A 26478-nucleotide genomic window follows, 5' to 3' on the forward strand; every position below is an offset into this window, starting at 1 on the left:
GTTTGGGTTAGAAAGGATGTTAAAGACCCTTCCAATGCCCTTGCCATGGGCAGAGACACCTTCCACTATCCCAGGTTTCTCAGAATCCCACTCAACCTGGCCTTGGACACTTCCAGGGATGGGGCAGCCACAGCTCCTCTGGGCAACTTGTGCCAGGGCCTCCCCACCCTCACAGGGAAAAATTTCTTCCTAATCTAAACCTCCCCTCCTTTAGTATAAAGCTATTTCCCCTGGTCCTATCACTGCAAGCCCTTGCCAAAAATTCCTCTCCAGCTTTCCTGCAAGTCCTCTTTAGCTACTGAAAGTGGTAAATTCTGTCTTCTGTCCACAATGCTGAAGGATTACTGCCTTTTTGCATCTACAGAACTCTGATATATTTGTAGTTAGTGGAATATTTTCTTTGCATAGGAAAGAGTTTCCAGAGGGCCTTAAAATTTACCAGCATGTTATAATGGAAAGGATGAAGTGTCATCTGCAAAACACACAGAGAAATGTTCATTATTTCTTTCTACTGAACATATGTATAAATCAGGCTATTGCACACCATGCACATGCATTTCTGAGAAGTACACTTGCAAGACCTGACATGAAACTAAATTAAATCAATGAAATATGGATTAATGATTCAGTTGCCAGAATTTTGCATGGTACATAACACAGAGAGCACAGACCAACACTATCCATGAAAGAAACAGAGGAAAAGCAGATGTGCAAGTAACCAACTAGAAGTATAACAGGGTCAAGTTTGTTTCTCTGTTTCCTGCCCAATGGCAGCAGTGGGAATGAAAACATATGTGAAAATTTGAAAATGTAGAAGTTCTGAGAAGACAAAAACCAACAGTAAGGCTACCCAGGCTGAGTTAGCAGAATGGAGCTCTGGATACTCTTGAACTGAGCTACATTTTCTGTTATTTTCTTCAGCTGGACTGTTTAGTTCACTGCCCTGTTTTTTTGAAATATTGTTAAAAAGAAAGTATAGTATCAGCAGTGATGGATTCACTGAACCAGAAAGCAAGGTGACCACCTTCAGTTACATGACCATTATTACTGTGGTTAATTTTGGGCCTTCTTTAAATGCATGTCAGCCATCTCTTCATAGCATTCTGAGTACTTCAGTCTATGGTAAACATTTTTTTTATCACACTATAAAGACAAAATCCTTGAAAGGTTACATCTTAAGCTTATTATCCAGCTAGACATTTCAAAGTTTTGCAGAAGTGTGTTATGTATAAGACTCACCTAACCTTAGTCCCATATACAAAACAGAATATTGCTTGACCCAGAATTCATCTAAACTGGCAGATCAAAAGTGGAACTAGAATTATCCCTGATCTCCTTGATTATTTTTGTGTACTGTTCTTCAAATCCAGTTTATGCTGGAGTGTACAGAGGTTATGACATGGCAGCCCTTATGGATACAAGTTTGTCACTGACCATGGGAAGTGTGGCCATTCTGCAGATGGCTCCAGCATTTTTCTTCTAGTAATATTTCAATACTTCATTTGAATCATGATTATGGATAACACTGGGGAGCCATGAACTGCACTGCCAGTTAACAGAGATTGCAGATTGGCCTTCTAGATCATTCAACAGAAAGTCTTTTCTTCCTTCAAAACACCTCAAATCCACAAAATATTTCTAAATGTGGAGTTTTCTGTCTGCATATGATGAATAGAGAAATGAATTTGGTGAGCTCAGAGAATACTGTAGAAAAAATCTATGTCTGCCAAACCACCGAGCTGGCAAAGAATTTGCTGAGGACTTCAGCAACTTGGAGCTGGCCAAAGGCCTGTTATTTATCTAATTTATTGACAACAGTAATATTTTCCTTCTTCAGGCATCAGGCTGAAAGATACCATAATGTACTTGGGCTGTAGCCCTGTGGAAAAGAGCAAAGATTGGATTTGCTCATCCTATGTCTTCCACAAAACTCTTGACAAGAGCTTTCCACTCCCGTAAAAGCAAATAGTTCTGGTAGATATTAATATTTGTTATCTGGTTTAATATATGCCTGTAAGTTCCTTCACAGGTGATATCAGACTTGGTGTCCTTGGAATTTCCATTGGGATCTGACAAGTAAAAGTATTTCAGAAATTCTGAACTCTGTGAAATGAGCTTAGCTGGATATTAGCCAGAGAGAAAAAACTGAAGTCCTGGAAAACACAGGCAAGTATCTCATCCAGGGTATTCAGGGAGCTTACTGAATGCTGGAAGTCTGTGTTCACTTCTGTCTTCTGCCTGAGAAGAGAAGCAGACTGGAGGTCATGTCTGCTGTCCATAAATGCACCTTCATGACTTCTGCTCTTTGGGTGAGCTGAGGGAGCAGCTCCATCCATCAGCTCTCTTGAAGTTTTTCGTACTGTAATTAAAAAATAATAATACAGTCAGGACAGACACAAGAATGAAAATGAATCACCATTGAGTGATGAGTGTATTCTACTGGGAGGGAAGGAGTTTGAAGCTCCAGCCCTTCTTCAGAAGGCTGTGTGTTTTATCTGCTTGTGTGATGGACACTTCGTCTCACATCCCAAGGCTTCCCCACTCCAGCACTGCACCAATTACCTGCCAATCAGACTATCAGATTAGTACACACATTTTTTTTGGATGCCACCTCTGGTTTCCATAGAAACAGTTTTAAGCCTCATCCTCTCTCTCAATTAGAACTTTTTATAATTTCTCCACCCTTATGAAATCATTTGTGGTTCCCATGGTAATCACTGAAAATTTGCTATCTCTCAAGTACTGCTTCTTAGTCAGAGGCTTCACCAATGGCAATGTCCTGCTGGAGAAGTAAAATCCACAAGAAGGTTCTAATCCTCTTTTGGAGTGAGTAGTGTGTCCTTTGCTCATCCTTAAGGCCATGCACCATAAATCCCTTCTGAGCCTCCTAGCTCTGACCTCAAGGTTTTGGTCACAGTGGAGTTCACTACATTCACTGAGCATGCTGCTCTGTCCATTTTTTATTGATTGCAAAGAGGATGGGCACAGACTTGCACTCACCTTGTCCAAGGTGTTTCCACAGGTCAGCTTGTCTCAACAAAGCTTGTCAGAGAATTCAGAATCCTTTGCTGAATTTACCCCCTATCTAATTCTCTTTTCACTGGAGCACCATGTACTCTCCTATAAGACAGGTGGGAGAAGTCCAAATCCTTCATACATTCATTTCATGTTCAGGTGTTTGAAACACTATATAGTCAATACAAACCAAATTTGATGTGTATATATATATACACACATAGACACAGACTACATTTATAGTACATTTTTTCACCCTCCTTCAAGCCTACAGCTATTTCCATGACTTGAAATATGCTGATGCATGATAATATGTCCTGCCACAGTCCCAGACTGAGGTTTGCTTTGACACTAAAAGCAGAGGTGCAGCTGATCTCAGCCCATTTTTTTTCCAAAAGCCAGCCCACATTGGTCCTCCTCTACAACAGCTCTTCTTGGAGTCCTGCTGTGAGCCTGTTATCAAGGTTCAGAAGCAAGTCCTGTGGATGGTATCCTCTGGCCTTTCTGACTCAACTTCAGCATTTCAGCAACTTCTATCTTTATCCTTCTGGGATGATAGCAGACAACTTTCCATCAAATACTGGTTGTTCTTGCCTCTTGCAGCTGATTCTGGACTTCTCCCTGCACTGAGTCATAAAAACCAAATTAACTGTGTTTCAAATTTTGGTTTGATCTAAAATACAGTTAGATAAGTGTGCATATATTTTCTATATATCTAGATGTACAAGGCATCACTTGGTGTAAAATCCCATCCCCATATGTTCTACTGAAACCAGGATCTTGCCCAGGAGTTTCAAGTTGAGAGGGGACTACTGTAACCAACTATCATAATTTCCAGCCAGCAAATGCCACATGGAATTTCTCCCTCCTCTTTGAAATAAGAAGTACTTTTTTGGAAAGATTGCCACTCTTGACTGAAAAAATTAAAATGAAAGGACACCATTTTTCCTCTACAGAATTGTCTCAGTAGTTATTTGCTGGAGATTCATTTTTTGTTTGCAGTAAAATGTGCCACATGACACATTTCTTACAGAAACTGCTATTTTGTGTATCCCTGTGTATTCAATTCCCTTTTGGTCCTGCTCCCTCAGCACAGTACATCAGAGCACAGAGACATCAGACTTGTTCTTCTTCTTTTTTTTTTTAGGAAGAATCTTATTGTGTATTTCAGATGTGGAATTTCTTTCTCAACAGACATTAACCCAGGGTCTGAGCTGGTGGGATGTGATCTTGATGTGACTGTGAGAATATCACCATGCACTGGAGATTCTATTTCTGTTGGGGCCTTGCCTCTGAAAGAGCAGACTTTTAGAAAGGGTTTAGTGATGGACAAGGTGATAAATTACAACAACCTCGTGGACAATTGCTGCATTTAGTTCATCAGATCAGGTTATTTCCTATCCCCATGGAAACCCAAGGTTCATGATCTGTTCATGCCCCATGTCAGTACATGGATCTGTTGGAGGCTGCCCAGAGAAGGCCACCAGGATGGTCAGAGGGTTGGAGCAGCTCTGCTACGAGGAAAGACTCAGAGAATTGGGATTGTTCAGCCTGGAATAGAGAAGGCTTCAGGGTGACCAAATTTCAGGCTTCCAGTACACGGAAAGAGCCAACAGAAAAGATGGAGAGGAACTTTTTTACCAAGGCATGAAGTAACAGGACAAGGGGAAATGGCTTTAAACTGAAAGACAGTAGGTTTAGATTAGATTTCAGGAAGAAATTCCTTACCTAGTGGATGGTGAGGCACTGGCACAAGTTGCCCAGAAAAGTTGTGGGTGCCCCATCCCTGGAAGTGTTCAAGGCCAGGTTGGATGGGTCTCTGAGCAACCCGGGATAGTGGAAGGTGCCCTATGGCAAGGGGGAAGGAAGTGGGTGATCACTAAGGTCTCTACCAACCCCAAAAATTCAATGATTATGTGATTCTATGACTGGTACTAAGCAGGGAAGGACTTCATTTTAAAGCTATGTATAGTACTTAAAACAACAGAAACTCAGAGTTGTTAAAGCACATCAGAATTCAGAAGAAACTTCTTTTGTATTCAAAAAGGCATTGTGAAGCATCTGACATTTTGGTGTGTCAAAAAGGTTAAATGAATACCTGATAATCATGTAGCTGAACACTGGCATCCATTTGATAAAAAAATAAAGACATTTGGAAGCTATAGCAGATCAAAGGGCAGCAAAAAACATTTCATTTATATGTTGAAAAGCCAGTGTGATGTCACACTTTTCAAAGGCCTTGCAAACAAGGCCTCAGAAGGAAAAAAAATGTTGCAGAGGCTTATTAGCAGCTCTAGTAGACACTGACAGTAACCCCAGCTCGGAAAGAAAATGAGAATAATAAATAAAATACATTTTTGTTGGCACTGTCCCAGAAAGTCAGTAACTCATCAGAAAGAGAATTATTTTTCCAAAAACATCAGAGTTGCTTGTGGTTTCAGCTGAGTTTACTGTCTCCCCCTGAACAACACATTTTACTGAAAGAGCAGTCTTTAAAAAAAGTATTTAAATCTCAAAAATCTCTCCTAAATGCTTTGGAGGCTCCGGAGAAAGACTGGAAGGCTGATGGCTCAAACAATTAGGGGGTAGCTAATAATGTGCAAAGTAACCACCCAGGTGCAGAGGGGAGGACACAGCCCCACCTCAGGCTGCAGCTGGGTGTTGAACAAGGTACGGGAAGAGGTTGGTAAGAGGCAGATCCTTCAAGGCAGGGTGATGTTTTTATCATGCCAAAGTCCTTACACAAATGGCTCAGCTGTGAAAACTTCCTGGGACAGTCACATGTAGCCTGAAGATTTTCCTCCCTTCTGATGGGCCACCACTGGCTCAAATGGTGCCACCATTGACCAAATTTAGGCCACCACTGACTCAAGCTCTGCTCACTTGAGAGGCAGCTGTGCACCTTGGGAGGTGTCATGGACCATCAAAGACCCACAAATTGTTCCCTGATCCACAGCATTGCATCATCCAGTTGAAACTCCCCGCCTGAGGGGAGGTACCTGGGCTTTCCTGCCTGAACCTGAATGTTTATTTCCCATGGAATTTCAGTGTTCCCTTGGAGTTTCAGTGGAGGTTTACTCCATCCCTGGCAGACTGAGACTGTGACCATCACTTTGACCAACAGGCGCTGAAACTGCAACAACCAAATCTCGTTGTGAGGTCCATGGGTAGTGAGACCCTTCTACTCTCTTTCTTTTCTTTATACATTTTCTTAAGAGATATTTTTATGCTTTTATATTGCTATACTACTGGAGATAATAATAACCAAAATGGCTACATAACTGATTTTCATTGCAACCAAATTGTTCTAACATAAGCCCTACATATATATATATACTTACAAGCACCAATCATTCAGTGTTGTTTCACGCTAATCCACCTCAAGGGACCTATTAACAAGAACCTGGCTTGCCCTTGCCTTCAGGGGTGGGTCACAACAGCTCTCAAGGCCAAGCTCTCAGAAATAGAAAGTTTAATGCATTTATCAGTATTCTGCCTTGGGGAGATGGGGAAGGGCTCTGTGTACATGCTATTTGTGTGTGGATGTGTTTCATAGACTGATATAAAAATAGAAGTACCTTTGTAATGGAAAATCTAGAAGAGGATCAAAGGTTTGCCACATTTTCACATCTTCTCTTTTCCACTTTCCATGTCCACCTCTTTGAAAATCACTGTCAAAATGGACCTGTTGGTACAAGAGAGCTGATTTGCGCCCACCACAGTGCGATGTGTGTAGCACAGCCATCCTGCTTCCATCCCACACTGCACTGCCTATTTCTGCCTTACCCAGCCTCAGCTTTACACTCTAAGAAGTAAAGCCCAGATTGATGCAAAAAGATCAAAAAACTCCTAGAGGTTACAAAAAAAACCCTTTTAATTAACATCTCAAATTCCAGTGGAGTGCTAGCATCTTAAATTGCTGGTGTTTAACAGCATAAGCAATTTCTGGTGCCTCAGCAAGGTTTGGAAATAACAACTGGCAGAGGCAAATGGTGCAGATGAATATGCACCTCATTGACATGAAAAAAGGATATTACAGCTATTTCTTACCTAGAGATAAGATTCTCCAAGGCTGAATTAACAAAATAACAGTGCTCTGAGTAGATTGCCCTGTTAGTTTTGGACTAAGGTCACTTGTGAATCTCAGGGGTTTTGTGGAAAGATTTAGGAAAAAAATACCTGCCTGGTTTGCAGAAACCCAGATCCAGCAGCCAGCACTGATTCCCTGTTTTCATAGGTTCTTCACCCAGCACAGGGTGCTGGAGGGTTCTTTTATCTTCTCAGAACTGAAAGTTTTGAAGCCCCTCAACCCTCCCTGAAGAAGCAACATAGTCCATCACCCAAAAGCCTTGGACTGGCGGGGTGGGGGTTCCATCTTAGAGCATACTGCGGTTCTCACAGATGTCATACTCTTTAACAGAGGCTTTGGGATCAGCGTTTTCCTCAAAGCAAGATGTATCTTGCCCTTTCTGTTATGTCTGTTTACAAGTTTCAGGAGAAGTCTTCACAGCTACTGTCAAAAGAAGAGTGGGCACAGTCTTCATTGGCCCACTGTGTAAAGGCACAAAAGGACTGCTCTGCTCTAATTTCATGAGGAAAGGGGAGGTCTGGGTTCCTTTCACTGCGTCTGTGCCTATTCAATGTAAAGTATGTGATAAGCCCTTGGAGGAAGATCACAAACAGATCTGGATCCCAGATGGACTTTGGTGCAGATTCCAGCAGCAGAGCAGAACCTGGAAAACATTGCTGTAAAATAACCATTGATAGACAGGTGTGTTTCTGGTGTGAGTTGAACATGGGATTTTAAGCTCATAACTTTGGGCTTGGAATCTTGCCTTCCATGTTTATATACTTACTGCAAGAGTCAACTGCTACTCTTTTCACTTTCCAATAGTACCTTCTGAAGTCAGTGAGTCTGCTGGGAGAGCAGATAACCTTTTATTCAGATCGACCTCTGAACTAAATCACCAGGCAGCAGCCATGAAAGAGGAAAAGTAGGATTCCAATCAACAGCTTGGGTTTCACAGGTCTGGTGAATTTCCTTGGAGGAAAGAGAATCTCCACTGGGCTCTCCATTGTCTCAGCTGTAGCTAAAATCCCAGTATTGCAAAGCCTGCGGTAAAATTCCAGTTGGAAGTGATGCCTTAAGTTCTAGCTTTCATATTTTCCAGATTCTGCACTGCATTAGTATATAACTCTGAACTTCATATGAAGTGGTAGCAAGTTCTCCTCACAGTGTGGTTAGACAAAACAATCCTTTTCCAGCCCCAGAACCAAGGACACCATTGCAGCTTCAGGCCCAAAAAGTATCAACAACAGAGAGTTGAGGAGAGCAGTCTGGGGGGATGGGACTTCATAACCTGAAGCTGTAACGGGACAATTAATCCCAAAATGTAAATGGACCAAAACTTATACAAGTGTGAAAACTCGTGACCCATTGTCCCTCTTGGGTGCAGCCTCAGCCAGGCTCTTGCACTGCCCAAGGTCCATCCTTTGAAGGCCTTTTAATAAATACCTACTTTATTCTTTAACACTGTCTAGCCCCTGTTCCAGGTAGCCTCTCCAGGCATCTCAAGAGTAAGTGTGTATTTAGTTCTATAGAGCATGAGAGATTCTGCTGAAGATTTTACAGGTGGTTTTATTTACATCTGTGTCAGGGAGGTCAGAATCTCATCCAAAACATTCCGGTTTTTGTGTTGGCTAGCAAAAATGTTCACACTAACTAAATCTATCCTATAAATCACCTTGACAGTCCTCATAATTCAACATAATAGGGTTCTTTACAGAAAGAATTGTCTCTGAGCTGATGCAAGAGGATGGACAAGATAACCTAAGAGAGTTCTATGTCTATGAAAAATTAAATTCTCCACCCTTTTCTTATTCCACTGAGTTCCACCCATTCAGGAGCAGTAATATTCCAATCATTAAGGAGATTTCCCTCCATTAGCTCTCCAAATCTCTCTAGTAGTCAATAAGGTGCTGCAGTCTCCTGCTTAACATTTTCTGTCTTTATTTTCTTTCCTCCAAGAGTCATTATTCTGCATTTATCTGCACTGAACAGGATTTGTCACCTTTTTGCCCAATTACTTAAATGATCTAAGACCTTCTGTGTCTGACTGCATTGTTCTCCATTGTTTACCTCACCTCGCCCACTCCTGTCACCCCGAAGTCTTGCTTTCAATAATTTCCGAGTCATGTCTGCAAATAACAAAGCATTTAAAGAGCCACGGTATAACACTTGTAGTGAAATGCCTTCTCACTTGAGACACAGAAAATAGACACAATTCCTGTGTTTTACACATCTTAGTCTGATGCCTTCCTGTCACTCTCTGCTACCCCCAGCCTTCAGATGCAAAAGGCACATATTGAAGCTGCCAATGCAAACATTAATTTATGAGCTGACTACCTCAGGGTCATAAATCAAAGGAATATCTTCCACCTAACTGGACTTCCTAGGTTGCAAAACAACCCTATGGGTACATTGGTAGCTGTGAGGCATAGTAATTATGCAGATCTTTTCTGCCAACTTGAAATGGCAGGGAAGAAAGCAATGCAGTGACTTTCTTCAGAGCTGCAGTGAGAGAACCCCTTCTCCTCACTGGTACGGCACATTCTAGGATAAAGCCAAGCTGGTCATGTCAAGCTTTTCCTCATTCTCAAGGTAACATCTCTGCAAATCTTCTGAAAGAAGTGTTTCTGACTGCAGAAAAAAATGTTCAGAAATTTTTCCAAAAATTGCATCAATGTCATTGGACTGGAAAAATCTTACTGGAAATACATTTAGCCACCCACCAATAATAGACAGTGCAGAATTACTGTGCTGCTCTTTAAGAGTTTAAACAGACTAGCACAAACTTTGGACAGACAGCAATAAGCCATCAGAAAAGCTAATAAAACAAAAAGAAAAATATACTCCATTACACCATCATTGCTTCTAAGGTGTTTTTCTCCCCTCCCCTATAGATATTTAATACAGAAAATCCTATAACATCTTAATTTCTGATTTTCTGCTCCAAAAATCCCCTTTCACAAATGGGTCAGTGGTGGGTTGATGAGCCATCAGAAGATAACTTAGCTCCCAGTTTACCTCTCGATTCTGGTCTTTAGACTGTTCACAAGGCAGGGCTTACCAAAATGAGAGACAGAGGAGGATCACTAGGTCATGTCCCTCCCTCCAGAATAAGGTAGGGAGCTAAAGGGAAGCTGAGAGCTCAGCAAATTTCCTCAGTAGCTCTGGCTGCTTCTGTCCTAAAACACAAGTAACTGGGATGAACAGCCCATATCTGGAAGTTTATCTGGTGGCAGGTTTGAAAATTTGGAGCATCTCTTGAGTTGAACTGTATCAAGTCTCATAAAAATGTGACCAATCACAAAAAGTTTATCTAAGTGGGAAAAATCAGGCACAAGGCACCTGAATTTGAAAACAGAAGAGATACCTTCCTGATTTATTGCCAAGAGAACCTGTTTTATAGTTTTGAAAGACATACTCCAGCAATTACAGCTCCTTAAAACCTTCAGGACTGACCCATAAGAAATTTTACAATGCCTTTTATTATAAAATATCTGAAGATTATCACCTTCCTACTAGAGTAGTTAAGATGGACATATTGGATTTGTCCACATTAGAATTGTAGTGGAAATCAGTTGGAAAATTCACTTGGAAGTGAATTTCTCAGTCTCACTAGCTGTACTTCCCTACATAGAATAGAATTGCGCCTGAAATTTATTTCATTTTAGATTAAACTGAACAAAAACAACTGAAAAAATCTTGAGCTACAAATGGTAATCTGTGAGATCAGTCCACACTGATCAGTGTTGCTGTGTGGATGTCAGATATCCAGGTTGGGTTGCTTATTATTTTATTGCTGTGCTGGCAGTTTGGATCTGAATTACATTTCCCAAGAAAACACACCTGCCTACACCTATAAGGTCATTGCCACCTCCTGATGATTTTTATACTGACATGCAAAAAATCCCTGTCAGAAATGAGCAGTGAGGACATGGTGGTGTGAGGACTGTGGATTCTTGTGAACTCTGAAAAACATGTGAGAGGAGTTAGGGAAGGATGTTGGTACTGGCAAGAAAAAAAAAAAAAAAAAAAAAAAAAAAAAAAAAAAAAAAAAAAAAAAAAAAAAGGAGGTATAGGGAAATCATAGGGACATTGAAGTAATGAAGAAAAGTTTAGAGTGTGATATTGGGGTAAACAGTAGGAAGAGCTACAGGAAAGATCAAATGGCAGATAAAGGAACAAGTTTTCTCTAGGCTGCCAGAGAAGAAGATAAATTTTAAGGTAATTTCTGTTCCTTGCAGTTGGACAAAAACAGTTCTTTTTATTTTCAAATGAAATATCTTGTTCTGGACATGGACAACCCTGTCTTCCCTTTTCAAAAGGCATGAAGAATATAGTCTGGGTTAGCAAAACTCATTTCTTTTGGATGCCTGTTTCATGGGTGGAAAGGAAGGAATAGCACAAACACAGACACACACACGAACACCAAACTAACTCATCACAAATTCTGAGTTCTTCAACCCTCCTCCTATTCTTCACTCTGCTCACTGAGCTGCAGTGAGAGAACCCCTTCTCCAACCTGATCATATTTAAATCAGGTTGCAAAGTCTTCCAGTGTAGAAATCATGTCAAAACTGTTATTTTTCTTCCCCTGAAACCCCTCAGCATATCTTTTTCAGCTTTAAAAAAGAATAATCTTAACCTCTACCTGTGAACCTGTGAGCAGGCAAGTGTAGTAGAGAAGAGCAGAAGCCTGTGACACATCCTTCACTTGTGGTGATCAATAAATGAGATCTTTCACCATCTGCAGCAGTTCATTTCAGTCTTGATTCTTCCTCAAGCTTCCAAGCTTACCATGCCATGGATGAAAGGACCTCAAAATAAAATGCTTGAGCAGATATTTTCCCTTACTTCTCTGACACCATGCACAAACTCTCAAAGCCATGATGATTGTTGGCATCGTTATGAGCAGCAATATTTGAACGACAAACATTATAAAGCTACTGATGAACTTGTTGAGGCTGCTGGAAATGCCTAGAACTGGCCAGTGCTACTAAATCCTAAGTCAAGCCTTTTCATATATATATATATATATATATATATATGTATTTTTAAGGCAAACTGTGGAGATATTGAAGGGACTGGCAAAGCCCAACATTCATTCATATGATGACTGTGTCCCTCCCATCCGTGCTAATGGGAAAAGGAAGCAGGAGCAAAGCCCTTCCCCTTGGTTCCCCTCCTCCCTTTTGCAGTCAGGGCTGGTAGAACACACAGCAGAGACATGCTGCATCCCATTAAGGGCTGTAGCAGTAAACACACTCTCCAGCAGCACAGGGATTGTCATGTTCTCAAGCGCAGTAGCTAACAAACAGCTGAGAAGTTTCTGGATGAGTAGCTCACAGGGGCTGCAGCAGAGGTTGCCAGTTTGGGCAGCAGAACTCTCTTCTCCCAGGCTCTCAGTGCTCTGCAGATGCTGCTCATTGAGAGCCCAGCTCCTCCAGCACTGAAATGCAGACAGACGAGAACCAAGCGAATAGGGGAGCACAAACCATGTGTCAGGAGACCAGGGGATTTGCAGGTTGTGTATCTGCATCCTCAATCTCTCACAAATTCACAGAGCTGCCCATTTTTTGTTGTCATCCTTAGCAGATTTTCAGGCAGTATCTCTGTGGATTGACTGTCCTTTGCTCTTTCATTGGATTTTGGAGCGGAATATTCAATAACAGCTATTTCTTGTGCTGAGGGGGTAGCGGTATGTTCACCTCTAAACAAACAGCACTTAGCAGTTCTTGCTTTCCCTGCCTGTTGGAGAAGAGAGGATCATCCTCATGCTTAACTCTTTCTGGAGCTCACACAGAAACTCGGGAAGGAACTAAATTTAATCTAGCAGGCTTGGGACAAAGGATTATGTAGAGTCTTGAGGCTGCATTGATGCTTCACCAATTAACTCTGGAGTACCATTTCAGCCTTTTGAGCACTGGGTAATGCCCATCATGAAAGCAGATGGGGTAGGGAAGGTCAGTGCATATGCAGAGAATGGCTACCTGCAGGCTTGCACATCCAAGTTAACTTAACAAGCCTATTAGCTCAGAGCATCAGCAGAATTTGAATCTAGGAAGTCCAGAGTCACAATATAAACTGATACTTGAGTTTGGATGTCCTATTCCATTTAGACATGCATTTTAACAGTAGGCAATCTCACCCAAATTTATGTGAATCCAAGCCTTATATTTTCCCCTAGAAACAATTTCCATGAGTATTCTCAAAGCATTTTAACTCTTAGCTTTTTTTTAAAATACTTTCTTTTTTTGAGAGAGAGAATTTTATTTCTATCACAGATTTTTTTTTCTCTCATAGAAATATGAGTCCTTGTTTAAAAGTTTCAGTTTATATAGCATTGTACGTTTTTCTCTTAATCCTTGCACAATAAAAATTTTCCACTGGCACTTCCCTGCATCTGGCTAGCTTGATGCTTTCATTGGTTTGCAGTTTCTGTCTTCTTTTGCTTATTCCATTAGAAAAGTTAGAATTGGCCTGAAGCCCCTAGTAACTTGAGTTAATTTGGGAAGAAATAGTGTCAAAAATTCCACCCAGAAATGATGCTAAACAAATGTTCAGGCAAGAAAGTTCTCCCTCTAAATATTTCATCATGACAGATTCCCAGGACACGTTCCTGCTCAATCCCTCCAGTACTGGACTAATCAGTTACTTCAGGCAAAATTCATTCCCACTAAGTTTTCCTGTTCACAGTGTAGATGTTTGCACCCAAGTCTTTAACCTCTCATGGAGAGCTTGGGGCTCAGGATTGCTCTGACCGAAGATGATCATTTCAGCAAGGATGGTGAAATTTATCATGTCCTGATCTCCAGTGACCATATGGATCAGCTCAGTGCTACCTTTAGAGGACATGGGGCTTGCTCAGGTGGGGATGGAATGGCTGAAATGCAGATTAATGTATTTAGCCACATGCATTTTAGGGAATTGTACACCCAGTGTTAGAGAGGAACATGCTCAGGGTGGGTGGCATCGTAGTAGGCAAACTCCAACATATCCCTCCTGAGGATGTGCAAACACATTTCAGCAGCTAATAATTAAAATTAATGGGGATGAATTTTAATAGGAGTAGCAGAAGGCACATTCCTGGCACAAGGGGGACATCATGTCTTCTGTGGAACATCTGGATACTCCACTTCCCAACAAATCCCAGGAAACTGGGCAAAATAAGCAGTTTTTCCATTTCCTTCTTGTATCTTACAGATAAATAAATTTTGCTAAAATTAAGGGAGAGGGTTTTGGGGAAAGAAATAACAAACCAACTCAAACCAACCAACAAAATAATAATAAACAAAACCAGGAAAAAATCTCATAAATAGGCAGACAGAATATTTCAGTCAAGGCATTGAAGCTGTTCCATGGTTGGATAAAAATCTGGCGAAACTTTCAAAAAGAGGGGTCACACAGAAGTGACAGTGCTGGGAAGCCTAATGGGCTGCACTGTGAGCTCTGACTGTTCCTGTTCCCAAATAAAGGCCCAGCTAAGATTTAAAGCCTCACATTAAAACTGCTCTCATTTGCTCCTTCATTTTGAGATGGGCTTTTCCATAGACAAAAGGTTAATAATAAGATACTGGAAAGGGTTCAGAAGGTGATTGCATGGCTTAGGTTAAACAAAGATTTACTGTACACAATCATTTGCTGCTCTAATTGCATCCAAGTGTATCTAGGTTTGATTGCCCAAGTTTTCTTTTGCAGCACCTTTAAATTGTTGTTCCACTACATGTGAAATGAATGGGACTTGGTATTTAAAAACACTGTATGCTGAGCAAACCACTAACAAGGGAGATGTTTTTATTATGTATTTAATGGGGTAAACAACACCATAGGTTATCACAAAAGAACCTTCTTAAGTCTGAAAGAACATCGTTCTTAAAAATAAACAAATAGATTTTTCTAAGGAAAAGCCAGCTTCTTGAAAGTTTGTGGGAAACTTTACCTAAAAATTAAACCCACTTAGAGAAGCACTGCCTTTAGTTTTATTTAGCCCTGAAAGTACCTCTCATTCCAGGATGGGTATGCAGGGGCTGGCATCAAAATATATAGAACTGTGGGGATGCTGAGTCCTCTGTGTCACTCTGTGTGACATTTGGTTGCACAGATTCTTCCCTTTTCATTGGACAGGAATCATGAGAGCAGATGCATCTGATTTACTTGCTTTTCCTCCAGAAGGGCATATCCTGGTGTGGAATATTGTCCTTTTTTTGACATCAGTTAGGATGTTGCTGTAAGAAACAGCCAAGGGCCTTGAGAGTTACTGACTGAGCCTGGGAAGCTGTTATGTGTCCCAGAATGTTCTACTTCATTATGTTTTCCATGGTAGTTAATGAATATAACAACTTTCTCTTCAAAAAGCTACTCTTTTCAGAACTGAGACCCAAAGCTTGATATCTACTGACCAACATTTAGTCTATAACTGAGTGGAGGAGGACAGAGGTGCAGGGCACACAGGGCTGACAGACACATTCAATACCTGGCTGAGTTGAGCTACGAGTCCAGGGTACCCAGAGGAATGCCAAGAGGATCTGCAGCATGAAACCAAATGGTTTCTTTTCAATTTGGGGGGAAATAACCTGATGTAATTATGGAGCTCCACAAGCTCCAGATGAGGTCTTGCCTTTTTAAAGAGCTCTGTGATGTGGAAAGCTATGGAGGGAGCAACAGGTTAAATGAACGGGCAACAGCAGCTCAAATGCAGCCTGAATAGATAAAAAAGTAACAGATGACGGAGGTGAGTCTCCACTTTAAAAAGTTTAGCCCTAAATATGTCCTTGACTATGTCAAAGAACTTCATAGAGCCAGAAGTTTTTCCCCTTCATCATTTTTCTTTTAGCTAAAATTATACCAGTACTGCATTATTATATTATCACAATGGCATATTTTTTTCTTTCCCTTTCTCTTCTCTTCTCTCCCATACATAAAATCAATAGAAAGAAATATTGAAAATGCCCTATTTTCCCTCTTTTATTATAAAAAGACTTTTGCAGCAGCCAGAGGTTGTGGGGTTTATGATTAAGCAACACTGTTAACAGGGCCTAGACAGATAGGAACATGAAATACAACAAAAGGTTGAAAATTATAACTGAATTTAGAGCTGTCTGAGCCTTGATATTTCAATACTGGACCCTTTTTTGAGTCTCTCATGGCCAGTGAAAAAAGTTAATGGTGCTAGAAAATGAAAAGTCCCTTTTCTGTTTTGTCTTTTAATAATTTAAGGGCACCTCCAGCAACCAAAACAAATATATTTATCATTGCACACAAGGCCCTTAGGCGTGAACTCTAAAGAGGGACATTAGTGTCAATGCATCTGCTAAGCTGTCACTTTCCAGTTTAGTTTAACTCTTGCTTCTCCTTTTTTCCTGACACTTGTGTCTGAAGAGACGTTGCTTGATGCTGCGGTTGTTTTTTCAGAAAAGAAAAACAAGTTAAATAAATATTATTTAAATACAAATACACAAGCATGCACAAATCTCTTGGCAGAATTCAACAGTTTGACTGTGTAGAAGATCAGGTTCCACAGCAATAATGGATGCACTTGATCTAAGACCTGTGAAATAACAGTACCTCTTCACTCCTCATCAGTCTCTTCACATGTGGGCAGGGTGGTTTTATTCACTATGAAGAATAAAAATTGTACAGATGAATGACAAAATAACCCCTGGAAGGAATTTTCTCAGATTAAGTAATACATGAAGGATTAGAGCAGCAGCTGTTTGTAGACAACAGGACTGCAAGCTTAAATCTGGAAGGAGTGAAAAGATATAACCATGCATAAGAATCCTGTGTTTGATATCTCTTCAGAAGCCGCATTTCATGGTGGAATTATATTATGGGGATCAGCTTGGGGCAAAGTTTGTTTTGCATCATTACATGCAGCAGCCCACTCTAGTTCATGAAGCAAGTCAAGCCAGCAGTAAATGGGAAGAATTACTGCTCTGCATGTTAGCAAACAGTCCTGCGAAGGTGGATCCCTGAGAGTTCACAAAGCCATTTCTACAGACGGAAAAATAAAGGCAGGGCATCTGGGACAAGGTCATGTGGTAAAGTCATTGCTCAGGGCAGACTGAGGTGTCAGCACTTTTGGCTCCCAGAGCCGTGAGTAGTGAACCAAACCCTCCCATTCAGCAAGAAGTGGAATGTTAATGTCTGAGGAGCGGGGAGAGTTTACCCTGGCACATCAGCAGCACCGCAGGTTAATCGGGGTAACATCAGCACAAGTGGCCCTCCCAGAAGCCAGGAGATGCTGAACTGCAGCTGCAGTCTTGTGACAGCCCTCAGGGGTCAGAGAGTCCCCAGTGCCTGGCAGTCAGGCACTGTTCCCACAGGGGAACAGCACCTTAGCATCACCAGGAGTCCCTCCCAAAAACCAGGCTGATCTGTGGGGCAGAGCACATCCTCATTTTCATCCCACAGACATCTGTGAGCAAACCCAGCACAGCCAGGACGTGCCTGAGAGGACTGATTTTGCTGTCTTTAGCCCTAGTTTCAGTAATCAGTTCCCTTGGTTTCAGTGGCATCAGCCATTATTTACCTTACTGTGAAAGAAGCAGCAACACAGAGGAGGTTTTCAGTTTCCCACTGGAGTTCTGTCTTGGGCACTGTCTTGCAGTCAGGCAGAATTATCAATCTCTTCTCCCGAAAGCTCTCCTCTCAGGGCTGGAAATCTTGAGATGCTGAAGGTCAGGAGATTTAAGGTACATTGGCAGAGCTCTATATCTCCAGCTTGCATTATTCTGGGCGCTGGCCAATGTTATCAGTCTCTTGCCAAAAAGGAATAGCTATTATGGCATTGATTTTCTGCCACAAGGAAAAAAAAAAAAAACTCAGAGAGAATGACTTCTAGTTAAATGCAACAGTAGAAAATGCTCCAGCCTTTTATTGCAAAAAAAGGCTGTGTCTTGGTCTGTGTGTCTTGGTCTGTGATGGCTGAGTCTGGACTAAAATGTTTTCAACACCAGCTCTGCACAGAGGAATTAGAAAGAGCCAGTAGAAACAACTGGTATGCAAAGAGCAGATTTTAGAAGTTGTTACAGATTGATCCCAAAAACCACAGGCTTCCAGTGACAGCAAGAAAAATGGTTACAAAGCTAATAATTGTGCTGGAATGGTAACATTCCACAGCAGGTTCAGGTCTGTAGGCTGTATCCATCATAGATGGATAGCGCCACACCACAGCAGTGATATTTTTTTTTTCAGTGTTTCTCTGTTGAAAATTTTATCTGCTGATTAACAAACACAAGCCTAGTCCAGGCTGCACCAAACACTTCAGCTTTAAACAAACAAACAAAATCCATAGTGACAATAAACATTAGTTACTAAGTAATTCCTAAGCTTTGTTGACTATCCAGATTACTTGGCCTCCGAGAATATCTTTTCCTGCTGAATTTCTGGTACGTTCACCCTGTTTTGGACAAGAACCTACATAATCCAAGGTTTTTGTTTTATTTTTGGTATGTCTTTTTTTTTTTTTTTTTTTTTTTTCCCAGGGCTTGGCCAGAGTGCAGAGGAAGAAAAAGTACAAAAGAGATGGAGAGAGAGAGAGAGAGAGAGAGAGAGAGAGACTTGACAGTAAAACACAGGAGATACCTAACCTGCTCTGAACCTTAAATAATCATCTACTTCAATTCAGTCTGAGCCATTGAGAACATGAAGGGTCATGTTTTAGTCTTATTTCTGCAGATTCAAAGAAGTCAGTGATAGCTTAAGCTCCCCTTAGAAAGGCTGAAAATGAACAAAATGAACATGAATTAGTTGTATCCAAAAGCAGACTAATCCGTTAAAAAAAAAAAAAAAAAGATAATTCATTTAAAAATTCACAGTAACTTCTGCTGCTTGTGGTTTGCAAATGATGTTGGACCTGTGCCACAGAACAGAGAAAACATGAACACAACCAGCACTTTAATTCACAGGAGCTCCAGTTTAGGAGGTGCTTTTGGCTTTATCCAGGGTAGGTGAAATAACCTTCTCTTAATTGCTTAAATGAATCACAGACAATCATGACAAACTCTTTCCCAGCTGTTTTACTCCTCCAAATGAAATTCAGTTTCATGCACTCAGTGAAACTTTTGGAGTTGTCCTCTGCAAGACCAAGGTTTGGACTCAAAGATCTTTGTGAGTCCCTTCCAACTCAGCACACAGTGTGGTTCTGTCGTTGGTTTGACCCTGTATTTTCACACAGCTCTGGTTTTTACCATCTCTCTGGTGGTACCCACAGCAGCACTTGCACTGGGAGATGAATTCAGGTGGAGACAAACCCTCATGAATGACTCTGGGCAACTAAAAGATACTCCTTCAAACCTTTCCATGCATCTAATCTCAAATGTATTTATCCTTTCCAGTGATGCCTTGGGAAGGCTGACCTGGGACAGAGACTGGACAGAGCTAGAGAATAAAGTAGATATTTATTGTAAGGCCTTTAAGGATACACCTCGGACAGCACGAGACCTTCACCAGGGCTACATCCAATGTGAATTTGAAATGGTCACAAAATGGATGTTCTATCACAAGGTCTCACACTTTTATAAGTTTTGGTCCATTTTCATTTTGGGGTTTAATTGTCCAATTACAGCTTCAGGATGTGAAGCCTCATCCTCCTTCCTTTCCTTCTTCAGTCCACGGTTGATTGTGCTTTTGGGCCTGAAAGTTGTCCTTGATCTTCAGCAGGAAAAGGATTTGTTTTGTCTACCTACTCTGTGAAGAGAGTTCACTGGCACTAAATATGAGGCTCAGAACTACACCCCTAGGCAACAGAGAATCTAAAAAAATTAAGGTTAAAACTTAGGGCATCATTTCCCCCTTCAGAGGCTTGACAAGGCCTTTTCATTGTCAAATGTCTATTCTAAATATCAATATATATATATAGACAGATATTTTAAATAGAGAATAATACCTATTTTTAATATATATATATATACTAATAATAGGTATTCAATAACAAATAAGTATCTATAAAAGTTAACAACTAATAATAATAAACATATAACAATAGATAAAAATCTAATAACAGTAAACATCTAACAACACTAAATATCTAAGATAAATATCTAGCAATAATAATAATAATAATAATAAACAGTAATAAACATCTAACAGTAGTAATGTCTTGTAAAGTTGGGTATCATGCAAAGAAGGATAATGATTATTGTGAACAGTTCTTTAGGCACAGAGGAGAAATCATTTAAAGCATGTTTTCATCTTCACCAGTCTCTCTTTTTACAGTAGTTTCAGGGGCAGAAGCTTTCTCAGCTTTGGAGTAATGAATCCAGGGTCCTTTGCCAGCGATTTTGACTGCAGTGAGGGTGGTCAGCAGAACTTGGAATGGTCCTCTTCACCTGACATCACCAGAAAGCCTGGCAGAGGGTGAGAGGAGTCAGTATTCCCAGCCCCAGCATCCCCACGTACCTGGGCTCTCAGTCCCATGGATGTGCCAGTGTTGAGCCAGAAACTCCTGGCTGCAATGTCAAAGTGGGTGAGGCTGAGGTCACCACCCAGCTCTGTGCAGACGCCTCACACCTCCTTCATGCACAGGAGCAGTGTTTCTCAGCCTCAGCTACAAAGGTTGGCTCCTGAGCTCAGCCTGTATCTGTGACTCATGCTCTCAGCCCCAGCAGCTTTTAATTCAATCCCAGGTGTGCTAAGCACTGGCCATCGTCACCAATGTATGTGAAATGGTTGTATTAATCTAGTTACAACACACGAAGGTAGAACAGAGTCATTTTGCAGTAATGAATCACAGTCATGGAGATTTGAACATGGGGATTCAAAAGGAAATTAAAGCCAAGTTTCCTGCATGCCTCATTGTCTGGCCTAGCATCAGCACAGACAGGAGAGAGATTTCTTTTTGTTCACTAATAGCAGGGGCAGATCCAGCACTGCTTCCTGTGGACTGTACCCTGTCCTGGACAGCAGTGATCACACAATGCCACTCAGGATTGGTGTTGGAAGTTCCCCAGCTGCTGCTCTGCAGTGCCTATGGCACCAGTGTGTCTTCTGTAACACAGAGAAAACATCAGCTTCTGACTTCAGATGTAATTAGGCACAAACCTAAAGACTTGGATGAACCACAGTTCATTATAAAATACTCCATGAGAAAAAATCCTAAATTAAACCTCATGGGTCCTACCTGGTCATGACAGAAAGGGCTCTTCAAGGGTCCTGGTGCAAGAAGAATAAGGACATACCTGAGCACCTTTGTAAGGACATAACAATTTTTGCTTTTTCTAGACCTCTGAATAATAAGCAACACAGTAATCACATTAAGAAGGACTTTAAGGGCATGACCAGCTGCATTCAGTGTCAAGCATAACAGCCCTTGGAAGTGCTTAGTCACACTTTTAACTCCTGTTATTATTTCCCAAGCCTGTGTTTAACTCAGACAGAAATGTGGCCCTTTCTCACTCAGTGGAATATTGCCAGCCTGTTTAACCATAACCTCCCATAACAGCAGAGGGGCAGCTGATGCACCTTCTTTCACTTATGCAAAAGACACAGGGTGATAAAATTGTCTCAAGGTTTCACATGATTGCTGCCTTCAAAACATCTATGCCCAGGTCCAGCTTTTGCACTGATGACCCTCTGATAACTTAGATGGAGAACTATCCTGGAAAATTTTGGTTTAGTAACTACTGCAAGACGCAGGAGCTGTAGGGACCAATAAAGCAGAGAGATCTCTGGAGAACAAACACAGAGTGAATGAAGAAATACAACAGAAAGAGGAGAGAGATACTCTTGCACATGCCAGTGAAGGGTGACAGCTCCTTTCCTAGATAATGTCACTCAGTCCTAGCCAAGGGCTATTCTTTTGATCTTACAAGGCTGAAGATGTAGAATGAAGCCAACAGATCTAGGAAATCACAGTCCTAGAAAGGAGGAAGACAATACTAGGTTAGCACACCTAAAAGAGATGGTTGACATCCAGAAGATTTTACATTGTATTCATAAATAACAGGCAAAACTTTAGTGTCATCGTATATTTACAGTCTTTACTGTGTAAATGCCCTCTGCTCTGAAGGTTTTCATCGCTCTAGCAACAAAAGGGGGGGAAAAGAGAAAAAAGATAAGGGGGAATAAAAGGAAGGAGCAAAAAGATAGTCTAATTGATAGGAAAGTCCAGAAAATCAGAAAAGGGGAAAACTAAACTGAAATAACTAGTGCAGTTTTTGAGAAAAATACAAATATATATCAAAAAAATAGAGCTGCAACTTCTCAAAAATATAAAACAGAATAGCTTTCAAATTAGTGTTTTCACAGCTGCAGGCTACAGAGTTTACTACTTGCAGTATGAAACCTAATGATGTGATAAGAAAAAAATCAGAAAACTCTTCCATCCAGCCCTAGACAGACTGACAGCCCTAGAGATCAATGTCCATTATTAAGTTGCTGACTCCATGCACAGCAAGGCAGAGCATGAAGTTCTCTGGTTCTCTTCAAATTTGGTTTAATTGGATCACCTACAGGATGAGAGGATAATTTAGCATGCATGGCCAACCACATCTTCATTGCACCCCTGAGCCTAGAACAAAGGCTCTGGCTGGGAGGGTGTGGACATCGAAGCAGGAAGATGCCCTGGGACTATCTGTCCATGTCTTGAGTCCCTCTGATCACACAGGAAAGAGCAACTGATCCAGTCACTATTGTTCTGAACTGTCTCCAGTCCTGTGGCTTAGAAGAGAAATGCCTGTGTCAGACTCCTTTCAGTGGAATCCTAATGAGACTTCAAAGGGAAAGGACCAAGCTTCTACCTCCAAGCCATTCTCCTTAGAGATTTAACCTAGCCCAACTGAAACTAATGGGAGTTTTGTATAATCTCAGTTGGTGCAGTATCAAATCTGTGTGGACAGAGATGGGTTATGGTCACAGATCACAGTTTTTTTGTTTTCTTCCCCTAATCCCTCAGGAACCTTGTCCTTACACAGGAACATCCTCCATCAAAGTCTCTTACAGGAGTTTGCTTCTAGAAAATTAAAAGAGGCCTTAGTTTTCTTAGCAAATCATGCTTTAAAAAAAATCAAGCCATTATGTAAAATTTCACAGAATTTCATTCGCTAAAATAGCAAAAAGAGCTACAAAGATTTCGACTATCATTTAGTGGGAATAAGAAAATTCATGGTTCAGAAACTGGTTTCTCAAAGAAGCAGCTCTATCATCTCATCAGAGATGAAAAGTGAACCAGGGTCACTTTTATTCTCTAACTGCACCCCCTCCACCACCCACCCCTGCCATGGTTTTGGTCTCTGGCTGCCCAAAGAACTCTGCTGGCAGCAGTTTCCAGCCAAGCTTTGCCTGGATGTCTCCTGTGCCTCAGTCAGTCCCTGCAGACCCTCTGGTCCCACCTCCATCAGCTGCTTCTTTGAATCTATTGACCATGGTGTCAGAGTAATGAGGCAGGAGTTGTCTGTGCAGCCACTGACTCCATTATCTCACACAATATCAGGAGTGAAAAAATGGCTGCTGGGTTTTTTAATGGTCTGCCAGAAGAGTCTTGTCGATAATAATTCTTTAGTTGGGTTTCCTGGAAATTACAGCCGTCTCCTCCGCTCCAGCATCTTGCAGTTCTGCGGGAAATAGTTTTGAAACAGCTTCTCCAGCCTTAGAAAAAAAAAAAAAGAATAATGAGAAAAAGAAAGCAAATTTGTCCACGTTGAACACATCTTCCTCTCTCTTAAGCAACAATAAACGAGACTCTCTGGTTTCTTACCTCTCACTCCTGCCTTATTATTTAGAAGTCAGTACTAGCAAGACCCTCTCTGGTTCTCAGTTACAATTTTGGATTTATGTGACTGATCCCAGCACACTCCTGGATCCCTGACTGCAGTTCACTAATGCACATCTCAGCAGCACCTGTGACATGGAGCAGTCTCAAAAGGATGAGGAGCTGAAAATCCTGCTTCTGTCATGTTCCCTCTGAGCACATCCTGCTCCCCACCCAACCTTCCCCAGGTCCCACACTGGGCCATGCAGTGCTCCACAAGCCTCTTGATCTCTCACAAGATGCAATAATTGCCAAAAAATCCCCACCCCTGCTGTAACTGAGCCTGTGCTGGGTTCTGTCCCTGTTATGAGAGTACTCCGTGACGCTGTTAGCAGCCTTTTCCCCCGTGTTATTCTTGGAGGGGAAAAAAAGAAACAAAAAGGCAGTGGGGGAAAGAAGAGACCCTGGGTCTCTCTCTGCTCTGCACTTGTTCAGTGCAAAGCCAGTCTCATCTAAAGCTTGTATCAAATTTCTTGGGGGACAGAGACTCAGCTGGTTTGAATCTGAGCTCTTCCTCTGACTTAAGCAGACTCATGCCACATTGCATCAAGTGCAGTTCTAACTTGGGGTATTTAATTTGGGGTATTTAATATTTAATTATTTTTAGTATGGTATGGTATAGTATAGTATTATATTATAATATTTTAAATATATTTAATATTAATTGGGGTAATTTAATTTAATGAATTGGGGTAATTAATGTTGTGCTGGCCATCTGCTGAGATATTTCTTGCAAGTTGTCCCTTACTTTGGGTACCAGAGAAAAAAATATCTCTGCCTTATTTTAATGATATGCAAAACTCTTCTGGGCATTTCCCACCACTAATCAAAAGAGACAGACTCTCTCTTACCCCAGAATCTTCAGTAAAAAAAGCCTGTCAGGTAAAGCTGGAACTGCAAACAGTGCATCAGAGTGGTTGCCTGGTCATTTGGCAAGGGCAGGGTCAGAGGGGGAGGGCTGATCAAACTCAAACGTGGCACCTGTGTTGTGGGTCTGTGAGCACCTGTGTTGTGGGTCTCAGTGCTGCTTTAGACCTGACAGAGAGCAGACAAAAAGTCCTGCATCATGCCTCACAGCCAGCTGTGCAACATGATACGTTCTATTCAAGAAGCAGCTGTGAGCCAGGAGGAGCAGTCTGAGGGCGGAACACCTACAGAACTTCCAGACAGAAATGTTAATAGCATCAATAGGATCCCGGGAAGTCACTGACTGGACAAACTGTGAGAATAGAATGGATTCCTGTATGGCTCGAGTTTAAAAAATGGAAAATGGAGGACAGAAAGCATGGCAGTGAGATGGCCAAGAATCATAGAATCATACAACAGTCTGAGTTGGAAGGGACCCACAAGAATCATCAAGTCCAGCTACTGGCTTTATAAAGGACAACCCCCAAAATCCCACCGTGTGCCTGAGAGAGTTGTCCAAACACTCCCTGAGATCTCTCAGGTTGTGACCACTGCCCTAGGGAGCCTGTTCCAGTGCCCAACCACCCTATGGATTTTCAATATTCAACCTAGACTACCCCTGACACAGGTCCAGCTGTGTCCTTGAGTCCTGTCAGTCACCACACTGAAGAGATGAACACTTGCCCCTCCTCTTCCCCTCACAAGGAAGTTGTAAATGTAGTGAGGTGTCTTCTCAGTCTCCTGCTCTCCAGACTGAACTGACCAAGTGTCCTCAGCTTCTCTTCATGCAGCTTCCCCTCAAGGCCATCACCACCTTCGTTACCCTCTTATATCTGTCTAATATTGTGGTGCCCAAAACTACACAAAGGACCTGAAGAGAGGCAGGAGAAGACTGGGAGAGTGGTGTTTGGGAGGGCTTGGGGGCAAGGAGTGTGGGGCACACAAAGAGAGCTACAGGAGGGAAGCATTGCCAAGCCCTTGGCTGGTGTTGTGTGTCTGCCATAGCAGAGAAGGGCAGCCAAAGAGTAGCAAGTCGTGGGAAGGTAGGAGGAACCACGAAAGAGGGCAAGGGAGTGGTGATGGGGAAGGGATTCAATATGGAAAAAAAGTAAATGGAGACATTTGCTCAGAAAGAAAATCTCCACCAATCATCAGGAAGCCAAGAGGAGCCACCTCCAGAAGAAACAAATTAGAAAACAACAAAGTAACTTCCTCTGAATAAAAGAGCTTTTAGAGAAACTATGAACGACAGGATGCAATAGAAGGTTGATTTTTGTATGAATAAGTTCACCTCCTTTTAAGCTCTTAGGCTAAAACAGCAGCTACTTGCACGGCCTGTCAACCCCTCTCTCCTGTCCTGCAGCCAGCAGGCTGAACACATCATGTTTGATGTCATCTCAGTGCATGCAAAGCCAGAAAGGGCTAAAGACCATTTACTGTCTGTAGACCTCTAAACCTTGACCATCTTTGAAACTTGACAGACTGTTCTAAAACTGGTTGCCACACAACAAAGATGGGAATTCTTTGCCTTGTCTTTTATTCTACATTTCTTCCTGTTTTTTCTCAGATGGGGACAGACCCCTCACTGCTGAAGCCTCCCATTTACTTCCAAGCATTATGTCCTGGATCACAGTCCTTTAACAGGGTTAAACTCAAACCATTATAAAGCAAACTGAATTCAACATCCACATATTTGCCAGACAAATTGAATTTGCTTTCACTCAGTTAATTAGGATAAGCA

Source organism: Sylvia atricapilla, chromosome 1, assembly GCF_009819655.1.
Source record: "Sylvia atricapilla isolate bSylAtr1 chromosome 1, bSylAtr1.pri, whole genome shotgun sequence".
Classification (NCBI taxonomy): domain Eukaryota; kingdom Metazoa; phylum Chordata; class Aves; order Passeriformes; family Sylviidae; genus Sylvia; species Sylvia atricapilla.